The sequence below is a fragment of the Dioscorea cayenensis genome, chromosome 14, assembly GCF_009730915.1.
Source record: "Dioscorea cayenensis subsp. rotundata cultivar TDr96_F1 chromosome 14, TDr96_F1_v2_PseudoChromosome.rev07_lg8_w22 25.fasta, whole genome shotgun sequence".
Lineage (NCBI taxonomy): Eukaryota > Viridiplantae > Streptophyta > Magnoliopsida > Dioscoreales > Dioscoreaceae > Dioscorea > Dioscorea cayenensis.
The window spans coordinates 13,387,967-13,393,186 of record NC_052484.1 but is presented as its reverse complement, the minus strand read 5'-3'; the positions used below and the strand labels follow the sequence as shown (position 1 = coordinate 13,393,186).

Below are 5,220 nucleotides of genomic sequence, written 5' to 3'. Positions count from 1 at the left end.
GTTTGTGCCTTTGAGTTAGCCTAAGATGATCGTTGTTGTTGACACACACCTTGCATGTGTGTACCGCAAGTGCACGGGTTGTCGAAGTAATAAAGTAACTCGGTAAGTGGGTAGTCATATTCACAGGGAATAGTTGTTCATAAGAAAATAGTAGTGCTATTTAGCTATAGAGTAAACTGATTTATGATTTGAGTGAACAATATTAATGGAAATAAAAATAAAGGAGAAGAGAAAGCAATAGGAATAAGAAGAGGCAATCGATGGTGAAATGGGGTACCCGATAATGCTCACCCTTAGACTACTATTTCAAGTGTAAAACTAGTATTAAGCCTCCTAATTGAAGTTTAATGAGTCGTGGAATTCCAAAGACACGGTCCCAAAACTAAGGTAAACCATAACTAACCCTTATACTATACCCCTGAGGAAAGGGATACTCTCGACGCCTCACACTATGTAGGGTTGCTTGAATCTCTGGGGATTCCAAGTGATAAACCCTATTCTCTAATATAGATCTAACCCTTTGGTCCAAGTGAAAGACCCCTAGTTACGATTAAGCCCCAGCACTAAGGATTACTTCAACACTTCACTCTGTTGCTCGCGCAACTAAGCCCCAGTGGAGTTTGTCTCTTAGCACTTCACTCTATCATGACCGCAAAGAACTCTTGGAATGTGGATGTAGGATAAATCATACCAGAAGGGCAAAGGAGATGTTCCACTACCTCTGGACTTACCCTCTTGACCCTCTTCAACCTTGCTTTGTCTAATACTAATGAAGTGTCACTCATTCACAATGATTACCAAGATAGATTATTAACCCTAGTGTCACTCTAAGGGAAAATCAAATCAACAAGCATTCAAGGTTGAAACTCAATTAAAACATCAATTAAAGATACATAATAAGAGTCAATGAAACAAAATCATCCTAGGGTTTACAAGTCCAAGCACCCACTAGGGGTTTAATTCTCTATGAAGCAATACAAAAGCAAATATGAAATCAAGGATAAGTGCAAGCACTCCATAGAGGAAACCCTCTTGTAGTCCATATTGATGGTCTTGTGGAGCCGCCACGTCTTCTCCAAAGGTTTCCTTGTCAAACCTAGGGCACAACTCGCCTAATAGATGTCAACGAAAGCTTCCCCAATAGTTCTCCTGCAAAGGAACTTGATGTCGAATATCGTATAACCGCTCCAAAAACCTAGCCAAAAGCCTCTCCAAACCGTATCCACCTCTCCCCAGAAGATAGGCAAAAGATAGGAAGAAGATCCTCAAATAAAACTCTCAAAACGATTTATAGGGCTGGAATCGGGCATCCACATGGGCGTGTGGAATTTCCATACGGCTGTATGGATTTACAGATCTTCATTTCCTGTGCACTGTAAACAATAACTGATACAGTGTTTTACTACAGTATTTTGCCAGAATGCTCCCGAATCCACTCTTTTCATCGAGGCCACATGAATGGGCACACATCCTTGCAGTAGATCATGTCGTGTCTTCAATAAAACCACATTGACGAAGCTCTTAATAATGTTGCACAAGTCAGAACATATGAGTGTGATTGCCTTTGTACCCCTCCACTTTGTGTATTCACTTGAACACAATGGAGGTTGGCACACACCCATATGTCTTTGAGCACAACTTGTGTCTTCACCTTTGTTCCTACTTTTGCTTCCTTTCTTCCAAACTTATCTCCACAACCCTAATGCACAAAAGAACACAAATACATACGAATGAGCCATAAAATCTAATAAAAGTAATGCTCAATGTAAGAAAAATATACTTCGTATTACTTATACACAAGCACTTATCAGTTGCATTTACAAGTTGCGCTCAATCGATCGGTTTGGCCAAGTTGTATCACTTCTAAGCCATTAGTGGTTAAATGATCAAGAACCTCATTTCTCACAGCTTCACAAATAATACTCCGTATGGGTACCTACTTCCAACTAATAACGTCGACTGGTTAGGTTTGTATGATGTGCCATCATTGTCATCCTTGGCCCTAACCTCCATCAATGCGGCATTAACCCTTTCATGTCAGCCATTATTCTTAACCATGTTCTCCTACCATTTCATGTTGGACACTACAGTGATGGTTTCCTAGACCATTGTATTATTAACAGCTACGACTTTGTTCATCGAGTAAACCTGTTGTTTTGATCACACCATCAACCTTTTTAACCCAATGGTAGTACATGTGTGGTTATGTTGATGTTGTAGATGCTCATCATGTGTGCTTATCGCACCAAGGTCGGCCTGCTTTATCTCTTTGTGTTGCATGACAGCCTAAGCTTCTATACCTCACTCTAATGGCCGGATCAGAGCAATGACATCATCTCTATGACATATGGTATGATCCTTAGCCTTGGCTAGCCCACCATGTTTTGGGCATATGGCAAGTTGGATTGTCTAATATAGTTCCTTCTCGAGTAGAAATATACTCTAGAGATGGTTCAAATTGATCGTAGTGTGAGCTTATCTGACCAATGTTATTATCGGTACTTCACTTAGCTGTAGTAAACCCGGACCTTGTATGTTTGCTCTAGTGGCTGTAGCTTGCAGTGGCATCTTCAATCATACCTATGGTGTCATCCATAACTACAACCAACCGATTATAGATGTCTTCACCTAGTTAGGCAACTAAGTGGTTCAATGTAAACATCCTCCACCTAATGGAAATTGTGCAGGTGCATTACGATGTCTGTTACACTACTGTGTATGAGCAGCATTAGGTGACTGGGAGTCATTAAGGTTGGTGAGAGAGACCCGGTGGATTCCTTTGTGGCTCTCATGTGCCTTCACATTGGTAGTCCTAGGCAGTAATCGAGAACCCACAAGACTACTCCTATAGATGCTCCTGATTCCTCATACGGTGGGGAACAAGGAAGCATCAATCTTCTACCCCACAGAAGGTTTGGAGGGCTATCACTAGTGTTGTCATTGTCATCTATTGGGGACTTACTCGATGAGGTTACAACACACCCGACATTCAACAATGGTGTGGCAAAAGCTTGGTCCAACAAGGTAACCTTGTTTCTTGTCTGGCTCAAGTGCAAGGAACTGTTGTGTTGAGATATCCACTGATTAGTTAGAGAAAATATACATACAAATTTAAAAGTAGAAGTAGTGGGCATTACCCTAATGTTGGATGAAGACTCTATCAGTGTGGTAATGGAGGATGTCTTACTATAGGAATGTTCACCATAGTTGAGTATCTTTAGGGAAACAACAATGACCTTTACATTTAGAGGATCTAGTTACCTCTCGGAACCATATGGTCAGGAATACGACACTTTCCTGAAGGTACCCCCTATTGGTGGCCATACCTTGGTCCTATGTTTCAACCTTGTTACTGTGCGTGTGAAAATCAGTTGCTATGAACTGGCAGAACACTTGCTCCCATGCATTTTTGCAGATATCATAGAGGTTACACACAAAAAGGTCATAAGACAGGTGCTTGGCTCAAAATGGAATACTGGCTTCTCAAAGCTTGTAATTCCTGTCACACATGGAATGGAAAATTTTCCTGGGTCCTTTAGTTTTGGAGGCAGCTTATTTTAAATAAGAAAGCTACATTCCTCAATTAGTGCCATGGTCTCATACTCTTCTAACCTCCTCTTATTGGATAAGATATCCTTTAAAAGCTTGGCATAAGAAGCATTTCATGTACCAGTTTTGTGAATGGGATGTTCATATACAACTAATTCAAGACCTCCAAGAATCTCTCAAATTGCTTGTCAAGTTTGGCCTTGTCTAGTCTCTATGGAAAAGGTATTGGTGTCTTGTAAGGCTTCGATGGGATATATTTTTCCTGTTCCTCTCACTTATCCTCAATTTCACAGTTGTCCTAGATTATCTCTAATGGTGATTTAGTGTTTTCAACTTCTTCATTTTCATCATCTTGAACAATATCCCTTTATACTTTTAAATTCTCCAATGGTTTGCCATTCCTCAAGGTTATAGCCTTGCACTGCTCATGTGGATTAATTTTAGGTTTTCCTAGAAACATCTCTTGAGGTCTTAATGAGGAGCTCACTTGTTAGGTGATCTAAGTTTCTAACATTTGTTATGGGTGGTTAAAGATTCGACCTTGGATATCAACTATTTGATTGCATCACTCATGATTTGATTATGTTTTGTTTTAATTCACAACAAAGCTTTCTAGGAAAGACTTCAAGTTTGACTTCTAAACTTGTGGAGGGTTGGGAGGACTTGGATAAAATCCAAGAGGCTATCTGAAATTACTCCATATTGCTTGAGCCTGATTATTTATGTAGGAGAAATTATGATGATTTATCTAACTAGGGTTGTATGAATTTAGCGAATTGATCATTTTACACTTTCTAGTTGAAATTGTTGACATAATTGATTTGCATCTATGATGAGTCCTGAGGGTTGAAATTTTCCAATTGACAGTCTATAGGCTGCATGTCGCACACATCCACATATCTTATAACAATTAAAAAGAACAACACTCCCAACATTAATACCCATCTTGTCAAACCTTTTGGCCAAGGTGTCAACTCTTACAATGATAATATCTAAGGCATCAACATCATACTTCCATGGAGCCTTCTTGTGAGTACCTTTATCACTTGATCATTAATAATAGTTAAGAGTTGTATTTTTAAATAGATCATAAGCCTTATATATGCTCTTGTTCATCCAAAGCTCCTTATGCTACAACATCAAGAAAATCTTTATGTTATAAGTTAGGCCATTATAGAAGATATGTACACGCACTTTTCAAGCCCATGATGGGAGGACATCTTTAGCAACTCTTTCAATCTTTGCCAAGCTTTATACATTGATTCATCCTTCCTTTGCATAAAATCAGTGATCTGGTTCTTGAGTTAAGCCGTCTTGCCTGGAAGGAAGCATCCAAGAAGGAAAGCTTGCAATAAATGATCCCATTGAGCTTTAAAGTATTACAGTACTCCAGAAACACTAAGAGGTGTAGATTTGGGTCTTCCATAAGTGAACCTCTAAATTGATTTTTTTGAACTATTAATAGAAGTGCAGGCTTCCATTTGAAATTATTTACCTCAACTACGGGTCTTCTAATGCTTGAATATAGTCCTTGAGCAATCAGTGCAACAAAGTCCTTTAAAGTTTTATTGTTGTTATCCATACTTGAGGATTGTGAAGGCTTTTGAACATTTTTCCTCTAGTGCTAAATTTGGAATGATTTTTCAACTTTAGAATCTGTCTCCGCAATTA

General features: G+C 39.1%; 1 non-coding gene across 1 annotated transcript; it reads left to right on the top strand.

Moving 5' to 3' along the window:
* The first annotated feature begins 4,749 nt into the window (after positions 1-4,749).
* LOC120276572 lies at positions 4,750-4,855 on the top strand. Its single transcript, XR_005541287.1, has one exon. It is a non-coding gene; the product is annotated as a small nucleolar RNA R71 (small nucleolar RNA).
* The last annotated feature ends 365 nt before the right edge of the window (positions 4,856-5,220 follow it).